This window comes from Stegodyphus dumicola, chromosome X1, assembly GCF_044657685.1.
Source record: "Stegodyphus dumicola isolate Sdum_Otavi_A_Nest chromosome X1, ASM4465768v1".
Classification (NCBI taxonomy): domain Eukaryota; kingdom Metazoa; phylum Arthropoda; class Arachnida; order Araneae; family Eresidae; genus Stegodyphus; species Stegodyphus dumicola.
Genome location: NC_140780.1, coordinates 23,181,393 through 23,195,267, shown reverse-complemented (window position 1 = coordinate 23,195,267; position 13,875 = coordinate 23,181,393). Strand labels below are relative to the sequence as shown.

General features: G+C 35.5%; 1 long non-coding RNA gene across 7 annotated transcripts in view; it reads left to right on the top strand.

Annotated features, from left to right (window-relative positions):
- LOC118187431 (uncharacterized) overlaps positions 1-13,875 on the top strand; it is a 61,706-nt gene that overhangs the window by 21,136 nt on the left and 26,695 nt on the right. Inside the window, exon 1 of one of the 7 annotated variants that reach the window (XR_004757943.2) lies at positions 7,761-7,910. The exons of the other annotated variants lie outside the window; for them this stretch is intronic. This is a non-coding gene — a long non-coding RNA (uncharacterized LOC118187431). Of the gene's footprint in view, positions 1-7,760; positions 7,911-13,875 lie in introns of those variants that run through there. 7 annotated transcript variants of the gene reach the window in all.

The following is a 13,875-nucleotide window of genomic DNA, read 5'->3' as shown; positions in this document are numbered from 1 at the left end:
CTGCTTTACAAACTCATCAGATGAAGAGGCAGCTTATTGCTCTTATGTGTTCTTTTGTAAAAAATTGCAGATTTGCTTAAAGAGACAGTTACCTATGTTGGGTGAATTCGCCCTGGGATTTTTGAAGTTCGACTGGCCAGTTCTGGACTTGTTTACATAATGGACTCCCATATTTGCCATGACTTTAATCTGTTCCTTGCGTGCTAAGCAAATGTTGTTACTTTAGCAGGGAAATATGCTAACACTGTTACACAGATGTAAAACAGAATCCCAGGTACTTGAATAGTCATGCCGTTTTTGGCATGTCCATATCAATGCCATTAAATCAAAACTCCTAGTAAATTTGTTGGAAGAGAAAATGCCGATTGTACATTAATATACAAATCTTCCTGTTTAATAAGATTATACCTAGGGTACTAAATAATAATTATACAGGATTTATTTTAAAGAGGACAGACTACATGAACATCTTTTCAGCAAGACTAATCAAATAATTCAACGGCATATCCCTTTATTAAAAAAAAGTTGAAATCTGGAACTGAGGTATTCCTCCAGTCGTAAATTTCGCATCTCTTCCTTATGTCGCTGCTCCTTTAATGATATTCACTTGCATAAAATATCCAGAACTAAGAGTTAAGAATCATCACTGATGCTGTTTTTTACGTGAGAAACAAACTATTATGTAGTGACCAGCCACGCTTAATTAAACATGCATTGCCTCTTTGCAAAGATACTCTTTAACGGAAAAGCGAATTCATATGCGTTTTTGAGGTGTCAACAGATTCTTTACGAAATTCTAGAGAGTTGCAAATTCTTAGAGCCCTATGTAACTCGCTCCGTAAATGATCATAACTTTGTTAGATTATTACAAGTCAGAGATGTTCTATTGTATGCCTGTAGGTCACCTTTCGCATATTATGACACACCTTTGCCAGAAATGTTTAGGCAAAATTCTTAGCGACATCACCTTTGAGTATATTCTGTTGCTTCCGTCAGTGCTTATGTAAAGCGATAAATATCTGCAGGCTTTCAAAGTTGTATACGGCATGAGAATGACAAGTATAAGCTATTTAAGTGATTTTCTAGCACAGTTTCACAATTCCCTTATGAGGAGGAGCCATAGCATTTCGGAGGTAGAAATCAAACTCTGATTTTTACGATAATCACTGCAAGGGTATACCATGAGTACAAAGCCTCCAATTTTTGACACCAATGTGGCTATAAAAAGATGTTTCGTGAAGGTTATCAAGGATTATTTCACGTGATAGAAGTGCATCAGTATGGCAGTTAACATTGGATTTCAGAGCTACAGATCCAACAAGCATCAGCATCTGAATTGTGAAATATACTCTGTTGCAGGGCCGGTTTAAGACTTTTAGAGGTGCTAAGCACTTAATGGATTTGGCTGTCTCCACATAAATGTATGTCTGTATTTTCCCGTTCCTTCTCTCTCGATCTTGGTTTGCATAGATATACCATGGTAAAATCGGCAATGGGGAATTTTTGTGGTGTGCCCCGAGTTCCTAAAGACCTTGTTCTTGATGCTCTAAGCACATGCTTATTTTGTACAGTGATTAATCCAGATCTGTTTGCAGATTATAGACTGATGCGAAGAGATGATTGCCAGCTCATATCCCTTTAATGACTGACCCACAGCGGTGGAGCGGTAATATCAATGAACACCAGTAATTCAAGTTTGATTCCAGGAAAATGGCCTGGCCGTATGGGCGTTTTTGTGAGGTTCCGCATGTGTAACGTGTATACGAGCCAGTTTCCCTTAGAAAGTCCTCCATGAAGGCATCTCTCCCCTTAGGTAGTTAGCCCTAGTTTGCATTGCTATAATAAACAAAACCGAACAAAACCCCTTTAAGGTCTGCACGACTTACAAGCTATGTTTCTCATTATGGCACGGCAGTACTTATGTTGGAACACTGAATGACTAAAATATTCGTAAGCAGTATGGTTGGAGAAGTTGCATTTCCAACTACATTGGGTATATAGAAGGATTCACGAGTGGGCGCAAAAGCCTGTCAAAAGGGAACTCTACAGACTGCTGAAGAGATCGGTAATGGTATCATGTTTGTTTAACTGGAAATTACTATGAACCTTGGTACAGCTATAAGCATCTGACTAGTCAATGATATGTGGACAACTTTTCTGACGAGCAGCACCTGTTTATGTCATGCTTAATGCTAATGGATGGATCTTCTCTAGCAGGACAGTGGACCTGAATATAAACATCCAGATTCTACATTATGGTTATAGAAGAATTCATCTGAGTTTGGAATATGGACATCCCAGTGAAGTCCTCAGATCCGATTGTAGTTGACCACATTAGGAATGCGATCCAACGGGATATCGAACAGAAAAATCTAAAACCACGGAATATACCCAAATTGTGGCACACTGTGCAGGGAATATGGTGTTCATTGTTTACAACCTGATTCCAGAAACTCATGCAGTGCATGTCTCGTATTTTTCATTTTTTCTTTCCCTTCATTGGCCAACGAAAAGTTAGTTGTATCAGATTTTATGGTTTATATACTTATTGCAAAGCAAACGAGGTTATCTGCTTAAAACGTTGAGCGCGGCCCCGGTCCCTGGGAACCGGCAGTGAACTTTCAGTGTGGCCGGCAGTGAACTTTCCGTGCGGCCGGCGTCGGTCCCCAGGACCCCAGGACAGTATTAAAGTTAAAAAATAAATATAGTCTCAATGAAATGGGATCAAATTTAGTTTTAATGAAATGTATTGAAACATTATAAACAAAAATACGGCTTAGCTTTATGGCTTAGCTCGCTGCCGGCTGAACGGAAAGGACAGCAAATTTGGCGCCGCGCTCAACGTGTTAAGGGAAGGATGCCTTCGCGGAGGATTTTCTTGGGGAAACTGGTTAGCATCTACGTTACTTTTGGGGAAAACCATGAGAATGCCCATGCAGCCAGCCCGTCGGCCGGGATTTAAACTCCGAACCAAGCTACCAGTGTTGTGGTGAACTTCAGATTTTTCTGGAAACTTGAGTGAATCTTCTTTTTATTTATTGTATCTTTTAACATGTGATTAACTTTCCCTAAATCTTTATATCCTGTTGCAATACATTCTAGTTTGCTGCTACTGCGTAACGTTCTATAGTTGAAGGCCATGTGACCTGCAGTTTGACATGTCCTGGAATCATAGTGGATCAATTCTTTTTAACCCTCCTTCTTTACTTCTTTCTCTTTTTCGTCCAGCAGAGGATTCCTGCTCCAGTCTTCACCGGCAATTGTCTTTAGAGATATTAAATGAAGAAACTGGAAACAACGCATAGTGGGAGAAGGTACCCTCAAACACGATGTTAATTTCCATACTTCTTAAATATTATTTTAATACAATTAATTATATTTTAAATGATAGTTCACTAATAAATAAAACCGTTTTAAATGTTTTGTAATTTGTTTCTTGATAATCAGATTTGTTCCTAAAATTTGTCAAGATGTCCAAATATTAAGGCTTAGAAATAAAAGGAACTTTCATGCAGCATGAAATCAGTAATATGTATAATTTTTCTACTCATTTTTTGACATGCCCATTAGTAGAGAATGTTGCAGTCTTTTACGAAAATGTGCTTACAATTGCAACTTCATTAACTGAGATTCATTTTTTGGGGAGCTAAAAAAATTATATTTGTGTTAGATGAATAAAATCTGTCTCTCGTAAGCTTGCGGACTTAAGTTTATTCACAACTTGTACACATTTTCGATATAAATACAACACAACTCGCTTATAACAAGCCCTGATTTAACAAAGAAATCGAAAATGCTTAGTGTAAGGTTAAGTCTGTGGGAGCATAACTCGCTTTTACCGAGCAATATTTTTGTGATTGATAAAATTTCTATTGACTTTCACATCTCCAGCTCAACTAATCCTTTCTTGGAAAATTTTCTTTAACATTCCGAAATCAACCGAAATTTAGTGGTGAGTCATAATCCCTCGCATACGTGACAACGTCTTTTTTTTTTTTTTTTTTCTTTCTATCCTGGGGAATGATCAGGATTGAGTTTTAACCTCCGAGTTCTACAAGTGTTATCCAGCCTATGGACCAAGGAATCATCAGAAGTTTTGAATTAAACTTTCGTGAGCACTTGATGTTTCTCGATAGAAGAAAAAAAATAGGAACAAACTCAAATGCTAATATAAACGTCCTCGAAGCAATACGTTTAATGAATAATGTATGGGAAAATGTTACATCAACATGCATCACCAGCTGCTTCCGTAAAGCTGGATTGAACATTTCTCAAGAGGGGCAAATCACTGTGGAAGAAAAGTGGACGTCTTGGAAAATTTTGAAGTGATAGAGAAGAATTTGAAAATTATGTATCTGTTGACGCCAATATTATCACTTCCGAGTTATCTGCTCCTGAGGATATTATACCTGAAATTCAAGATAAAGATTCAAGCAGATGGAAAAAATAATGAAAGCGAAGATGATGACGACAAATGTGAAGAATTTCAACTTGAACCTCCTGCAACATATTCAATGGCTTTTGAGTGCGCAGAAAAACTTCAACTATTTTTTGAAGCCAAAGGTAAAAATTACAATGATTTTCGGGCCATGAGTCTTCTTCGAAGAACAATGACACGAGAAACAGACAATAAGGCAGTTCAAAGCAAATTAACCAACGTGTTTTGTACTGTACAAAAGTAAAAAAATAAATAAACTATATATGCTAGTTTCCAAAGGTTAAGGAAAAGTCACAAAAATAGCGATAAATCGTTAAAAAATAAGCCCATCCGTATAAAATTTGAATATGCTGTGACATGAGAATTGCTGAATAAAACTGCAGTATGCAAATTAGTGGCTCTGCAATCGATATCTAAGAGGAGCATAAAATCCATGTTTCGGATCAAGCCTGCAAATTTCGCTATGATACTGAGATAAATTTGCGATAGCCAATTCGTAACAATGACCTCCAGGCATCATTTGCCTGAAGAACTGCGATGGAGAGCTATAGGGAGACTAGAGGCAGGACAAAGTCAGACTGAAGTGACCAGATGGCTAAATGCGAGTCCTTCTGTGGTTCATAGACTATGGCAACAATTTCTAACCACAGACTCGGCGTCCAGGAGGTTCAGTCAAGGACGGCCAACTGCTACGATGAGGACTACGAAGGAACCCTGACTCAACACAGATCTTCACTTTTTGTAGTCACTGGAAGGTTGGTGTCAACGTCAACCGTACGTAGAAAGCTTCACGAAGACGGTCTGTACGAGAGGAGACCAGCCATTTGCGCGCCGCTCACGTCACTTATTTGAGGGAAAGGTTTGAGGTGGACACCTTAACATGTCTACTGGACGTCTGATCAGTGTAGGGTTGTTTTCTTTATGGTTGATTTCAGGTTTAGCCTCAAGCGATAGTAGGAGTTATTTGATTTGGAGATAGCCTGGAGCTCGTTATTATATCCATATGGAGATCCATATTGTTAAAAGATCCATATGGAGAAGGCAATGTTTGTGTTTGGGGTGGTATCTCTTTTGGTGGACGCACAGACCTTCAAGTTTTTCCACGTGGAACCATGAATGCTCAGGCCTATAGAGATGACATCCTTGATGCTTATGTGCACCCTTATGACGGAGCAATGGGGCGGTAAATGCTAGACCACACAAGGCTGACATTGTGATTGATTATATTCAGCAGCAAGCAATTCAACGCATGAAGTGGTCATCTCAATCACCGGGCCTGAATCCTATGTTTGGGATGCTCTAGAAAGACATATAGGCGCAGTCAATCCTCTTCTGCAGACCCTTGGCACGCTTGCAACTGCTTTACAAGAGCAATAGCTCTCATTTCCTACGGAACTGATACGCCGCATAGTTTGACAGCATCGTACATCGCTGTATGTGTTGTATTGCTTTTAGGGGAGATCATATTCCATATTGAAAGTAATTTTCCTTTACCAAACTGGCACATCCGAATTGTATATTTTATATTTATGCTAAATTCTATAACACCTTATTTCTCTGGCAATTTCTTTTCATGTTATGTCATTCCTTACTATATGTTGTATACTGTGGGTCAGTTTCTTTAAATTCCACGTGTAACTTTTTTAGTAATCATCATTTTTGTGATTTTCCTTAATTAATGATAACCGGTGTATAATATAATTATAATATGTGTGTATGAATTTTTCTGTTTTTTTCACGAACTCGTTTTATACGGGCATTCGGTTATAACGAGCAAATATCGCGGTCCCTTCTCGTTCGTTATAAGCGAGTTCTACAGTATTATACATAAGTATAATACTATACATAAGTATAATACTATAATTAATGAAAAAAAGTGTATATAAATAAGTGTCCTTCGAATGTAACTATTACATCCAGATATGAAGGCGATGTCATCAAATACCTGATTAGATAGTTTTTTTTCAGCAGGTACATTTTAAAAAAATGATAGGTTTGCAGAAATATAGATTTATTGATTTAAAAAGATAATACATATGTCTTCTTTTATTCTTGGTTATTCGTAGGTGTCTTCTGGATTTCTATTTGCTGTAAATATATCTAGTGAAATACGTATTATTTTAATGAAAGAAAAATAACAGGCATAAAATCTCTTCATGATGTTTCGGCAGGAAGCTTCATTGTGAAGATATTAAAGTAAAAAATTATCTCATGTCATTGATTCTGAAAATAGGGTAAACTTTGCTGTGAAGTAAAAAGTCATTTTTATTAAACAAATGTTTGTCTTTCTCTTAGAAGTACAGAATAATACATTAACTTGAAGATAATACAGACATCAGCTTTTACATCGACAATTTAAAATTTTTCCTGATAGCAATATTATAGTAATAAGTTTCGTGCATTTATTCCGAATTTTTCGTATTGGATGGAAAAGCAGAATCAAATCATTTATCAGCAACATAAATTAAGTGTTGAATTCTATCTTATTTATAATTGCATGTTGCCGCCCAGACGGGAAAGTGGTTAGTGACACTGAATGCCTTATCGAAGGGCCTTGGTTTGAATCCCGGAGAAGGCATGGATGTAAATTGTCTGTCTCTTCGTAGGAGGTAACGGTGGTCGCCAGTTAGGTGCCTCCATAATAAAATGACCACCGCTTTTGTTACCTTAGTGGTTGGCGAAAATCTAAAATGGCTAGTGCCTTTCCTAAAAAACATGCGCGTGTTTGAAAAGAAAGATATTTTAACAGAGAACAATTTTATTTACATGAGCACTATTTAGCTTCTTCGGGTGAACTACTTTGGAAGACAATTTAGCTCTGAATATTACTTTTTCTTAATGACGATAGAATTCGTTTAAAAGCGAATTTTATAAAAACTTATGGCTGTGCTATATTTAAGGCAATGCTGTACACAAAATTCGCAAAATATATTATTAAGCGGAGTGCTTTCATAGAAATTCGAGCTCTAGCTCTTGAATAAATGTGCATAACAAAAATCTGTGAACGGTTTTTTAATTAAAGTGACGTCAGCTCTTATCATTCAGTTGTTTTAACACTAATTAAAGGCTTCCTGTATGTGCAATATCATAGATGCTATAATATTAACTATCTTGATTCTAGGTTAGGCTTGGTTGGAGGTTGATTATTATCCATGGGGAACTGAAGCTGTTATTCTCCTTACCGAGTCAAATTTCCTTCCAATAGGTAAAATAAAATAAATAGATACACGTATCCTTCATAAAAATAATTTTGTGGGAGAAAGCTTAACGACTTTTTTATAACAAAAAAAAAAAAAAAAAATTTAAATACCGCTTTCGAAACGTAGACAACCTGCTACAAGTAGACAATCTGCTGTAACTGTAACGCACTGCACACTAGATTCACTGCATATGGCAAAGCCCAGAGTTACCTGCCTGACACTGCAAGGAGGGTTGCAATTTAAAGTAACTAATCAAGATATCTGCTTCCACGGTGAGTATTAAGCAGTACGTTTGTTAATTTGTTTCGTATAAGAGGCTTATGTTTACATACTGTTGTGTTTTTAAAAGTGCTCTACTACGGATTTTTTATTTGTTTTACTGTATAAAAGAATTTTGTTCATAATGACTGAAGAAAAAGAACTGGAGCTATTCTTTTCAGAAATATTTCGAGACGTGTGGCTGGAGTACGGCATTTCCGTCAAAGAAAGTTCTATTCCTGCTTCAACTAAGCGAATGATAAATACGTATAAATCATACATTGTTTCAGCAGTGCAGGTTTTCTTGCGCTTTGATGATCTAGACCTAAAGAAAAGATGCAAAGATCATATTTCTGTGATGTTTTCATCAAGTAGCGTATTTCATACAAGCGCCGAAATTATTTTAACAACAAAGAAAAAAGACGGAAATATTTTTAATAGAGTTTTGTATACATTTGCAATTGCATCTGAGTTAGCAGCTTTGTGTCACAAGGAAGGACATGAAGAATTTTTACAGATTATTATCTCTATATGCACTAAGTACTTTGCTCATAAAATGAAGAACGATTTATATACAAATGGTGGTTGGGAAGGACTAAAAATATATCTTATAGACTTCTTACAGAAATCTTCTATAGAGCCTTCTAAGAAGTCTGAAGCAAATGAAACCAAGAAAGATCTACGCCAAGCTCAGTTAAATAAAGAAACAGTCTTTAAGCCCATACGTTCTTCGGACAAAATACAACTGGAAAAATACGAGAATAGCAACCATTTTCCATGTAACAAATCTGTATCGCATAGCATTTCAGCCATTTACAGCGATAGCGATTTGAGTGACCTAAGTGACTATGAGATTAGCATTTCAGCCATTTCCAAGGAAAGCGATTTGAATGACCTAAATGACTATGAGTTTAGCATTTCAGCCATTTCCAGCGAAAACGATTTGAGTGACCTAAGTGACTATGAGATTATTGGAAGGGAAGTTTTCCCAATTGGAAGAAACTCGAAACATCGATCTCATGGAAAGCAGGTCAGAAAAATACTAAATGAATCTTTTCCACAGCAAAATAAAGAATTTATACGTACTGAAATAATTCAAAGTGGTGTTAAAAAGAACCCCAAGTGCAGTGCGCAACAAAGCCAAAAAAATTCTACATCGTTAGAACAGTTATCATTTATGTCAGAACAGAAGATAAGTACCCGGAAGCCGCAAAAAATGACTCGTACCCACGAAACTTTTTCTCTCTCGAATACAAATGCGAATATTAAAACACCGATTACAGGTTCAAAAAGCGCTAGATACAATTGCCAAAGTGAAGACCATGAGAACCTCCAAGTACAAGAGGGAAGTGAATCTACAAACTATCTAAATGTTTCGCATACTGCACATGATATGAACGTGAAAAAGAATACTTTTAGATGTTCTGAATCTAGGAAATCTCGTAAGAAAATTCTATCTTTGAAGAATGAAAGAAAGTTTCCAGATACCAAAAATGAAATCGAAGCGAGTGTTGATAAATTATTATTAAACATAAAAGAAAGTGAATTACAATCGAAAGTTATAATGCAGGAGTTACAGAGCGTTTCCAAAGTTTCCGAAGAACTGGCAGAAATATATAAGAATACAGATGTTTCGCAAGATTACATTTCTTTGCTGCGTTCATTTGGGAATTTTAATAAAACCTGTAGTGAGATTGAACCAAATGCGAAGTCTGGCAAATTGGCATCAAAATCGGATAATGCAGAATTAAAGGGACATCATGGGTTACTAGAATCTAAAGGTGTAAAGCTTTTGAAAAACAATTCGAATAATTCTAACAAGAATGAAATGCAGTCGTCTGCACCGAGTGGGAATAATCATGAGCATGAAAAAGAAACTAAGGAACGTTTTGATCTTGCAAAAGAGAAAAACGTTGACATCTGCTTAAAGGAATATAAGCTTTCTAAAAGCGGTAAAAAGAATAAGAAGAAAAAGAAAAAAAAAATAATAACTAAGCAAAAATCGGAAAATTAAATTAAAATATTTTAATCTTAAGTAGTTTTTAAATGAAAAAATTAAAGGTTCCTTAAGTAATAGAATGAAACATTTTAGTATTGAGAGAGAGTTTGTTAGCATATATTTGTTTTAAATATTACATAAAAACTAATAATGGACCTTATGTTTATGACTTTCTACTTTTATGCAAAAAAATTGATTAATAAAATATTGTTTTAGCATTTGATACATTTTTCTCCAGTTTTTCAAATAGTCTTTTTTAAAAAAAGGTCCGAACGCTTTTATATTTAATAATGAATACTTTCTGAAATCAACCTAACACTATTTCATCTCTATCAAATGTTATAATGTGTAGAAAACTACATTCCTTGTTATGGTGTAATTTTCTTCGCATTAACTCTACAAATACTTGCCAAACTTGGATATATCGTAAATTGGTTAATCTTAGATTATGGTAACTTGGCAATTTTTGGCGAAAATTTGGCGACCAACCCTGCTACAGCAACCTGCTAATTTTTGTTTGGACGCCATTTTGTTTTCACGAAGTAAAGGCATTTTTTTTTTACTCAACATTTTTTTCCAACTATTTGCTAGCCGAATTACGCTTATGCTAGAACTTTTATGGAACAAAAGTGCTTAATCATGACGAAGACTAAGTGCGAAATTGGGACAAAGTGCAGAATCGCCCACTGCTTGCCGCGTTTTTACGTATTGCACATACACGGTATCATCCATGTACACGTCGACCTATTTTCACTTAAAAAAACATCCTAGAATTGCACAAAAATGGCATTGCGCACACTCTTCTTGACTATATCCATGTACACTGCTAAAGTCCTAGCTAGTAACCTTTATCGCCTTACCAAAATGTCGCCAAACTACCTGTTACCATATTCCAAAGATTAACCCTTAAGTTTGGAAAGTATTTGTAGAGTTAATGCGATGAAAATTACACTATAACAAAGACCCAAACTTAAAGATGTATCGTAAGTTTGGAAGTTCTGGAAGAAACCTGCAGAAATTTATATAAAATTTATTTATACTTTCAGAATGTATAATAAAGTGTACGTATAAGGTAAGGTATACTCATATACACAGGCTGTTTTCACACTTTTAAACGATTTTCACTGTATTTACGGAAATACTGTACGTAAAATTTTTGTGTTTTAAATGTTCTTGTTTGGTAATCCTTATTCTTCTATTCTATTTGATAACCCTTGTTCTATTGGAAAAATTTTTCTCCTCGAAGCCAAACCTTTGACGTTTTTTCCATTTTTGTTGACATTATTACCTATCGTAGCTTTATATATTGAAAAATCTTGATTTTTATAGCCTTTTTTAATAACTAGATGCGAATGATTTTCTTCGGAAAGTACACAAAACATAGCCTTTCATCCATTGCTTCCTCTAGTCCGTGTTGATGCTGCTATCAATTAAAAACGTCGAACTAAGGTAATATTCCATTAAGGCAAGATCACATGTGTCTGCATTCACTGGTTGGACTCTGTACGGACTGGAATCTGATCTTTTGCAACACCCACCATATAGCACCGACATCGCTCCTTCGGATATCTACCTTTTTATCCATACCTGCAGCTACATCTTACTGGCGTTATCGCCATTTTGCACCAGAACGTCCAAAATAAGGTTGATCTTTTTTTTTTTTTTTTTTTTTTTTTTTTTTTTTTTTTGGGATTCGCGGCCACCAATTTTTTGGCTCGAAGGCTTTGAAAAATTACCAAAAACGTTGGCAGAAAATCATAGATTTGAGTGGTGATTACTTACCCGTACTTACGGTACTGCTTTCATGTTTCCCTCTCGATCTTTATTAAGAACGTTTTTTGCTGAAGAATTTTCGGGCCCACCAGCGGCCGAGCGGTAAAGTCGCTGAACACTGGTAGTTCGGTCCGAGGTTCGAATCCCGCGAACGGGCTGGCTGCATGGGCGTTTTCGTGGTTTTCCCCATGTGTAACGTGTATACGAGCTAGTTTCCCTTAGAAAGTCCTCCACGAAGGCATCCCTCCTCTTAGGCAGATAGCCCTCGAGGCTTTGCCATAATCACAGACACACAGACAGGCTGGAGAATTTTCATTACAATCAAATATTTCCTTTCATTAATGTAATGGTAATCCAGTATTCTATATGTTTTCTATTTCTTTATTCAGTATTCTTTGTATTTCTTAGTATATGTTCTATGAATGTATGCTCTTAATTTATATCATAATTAATGTGACTTAACAATTGTGGTTGAAAAAGTAGGCAAGTAAACGTTATTAGGGAAGTACTAAATAATTTACAAGTTTTTGGGTGCTGAAAGTCAAATTGCTGCCTCGAAACATGAAAATTTTGATAGTTTTATTTAAAAAATTTATTAAAGTTTATTTTAAATGCAAGAAATTAATGCATCTTGCTCAGGTTTTATTGTTTCACGTCCAGAAACAGTACCATATTTAAGCATTGGTCGGTAAGCCGCAAATAAACCATTTTGATTTACGGAAGAATTTCTACTTTTAATTTTAATAGCGTAAAAAAAAAAATGATGTACAATCAACTTCCGATTATCTGTTGTCAGCTTAACTGGATTCTTTGACGGAAAATTAAGCTGTTTATTTTAGAACGCTTCAAGAATTAGCGTAAAACAAAACTGTCAATGGAAAACCTATAAAGTAAAAGAAAAGTGTATGGGTTAATAAAATGAACATTCTTAAATAATTCGTTAAAAAAAAAGTTGGTCATTCTTAATAAATCAAATGTACAATCATCAATACTTTTGTTTCACATTGAAATGTTACCAAAACATAAGAATAAAGTGAAGGGGGGATGAAATTATATTTACTTTGAAACAAGGAAGAAAGACTGAAAAGAGGGTTGGTTTGCGTACTGGATAAAAACTTTCATTTTAAATAACCAAATAAATTCAATCTCCAGCTTACATTATTTGAAAATACTTAAATAATTTTGGTAAAATCCTAGTATACGGTGCAGCCTTGGCGCGATTTTGAAAATTATCGCCAACACCAAAAATTACCAAAAGAACGTTCTATGTATATATAGTGATAGTATACTATCACTATATACATAGTATATACTATGTATAACTACATATATTGTTTGAATACCAGTTTACTACTCATCGTATATGTCCCGTTTTTACTGCTCATCATAAAAGTCGCCAAATCCCGTGTGCACCGGATACTAGGATTAAACCATAATTTTTTATGCTTTTATGTTATGCGAGTTTTAGGAAAATTCTTAAATGAATTTTTATGCTACTTATAATGCGAAGCCTACCAGCGGTGGAGTAGTAAAGTCGCTGAACACTGGTAGTTCGGTCCGAGGCTCAAACCCTGGGAACGGGCTGGCTGCATGGGCGTTTTCGTGGTTTTCCCAATGTGTAACGAGTATACGAGCAAGTTTCCCTTAGAAATTTTTCTACGAATGCATACCTCCCTTTAGGCAGATAGTCGTAATCATATTAAACTATAATGCATGTTTTTACTTTCTGCTATATTTTAAGTCCATATGGGCGTTAGTCTAGTCAAGAAGGGTTATTTAAGCCTCAAAACGACATTTTGCGTCAAATCACTTTAAATGTCCGAATCACTTTTCAAATTGTTGCGACCAAACGTTATCGCACTGTATTATATTTAAAGAAACTAAATAATAAAGAATCTACATGAATGAATGTATGTTTTTCACACTGTGGGGAAAAAAAAAAAAAAAAAAAAAAAAAAAAAAAACTATGGTATCTAGAATCATCAAATTTTGAATAAAAACTCAATGATTTCAAAGCGAGCAGTAGCAACTCTGTAGGGAACAAAAAAATTTTCATCTCCAGCTCACGAGACTGTCTATCGGAAATCTTAAAAATATGCTGTTTTTAAATATTTTTAGTACAATGTGGCTTTAGCCCAAATGCTTTCGAAGTGAAGTCAGTGCCCGTAGAGCAAGGCATCTTAAAAAGAGGAAATGAAAGTGAATTT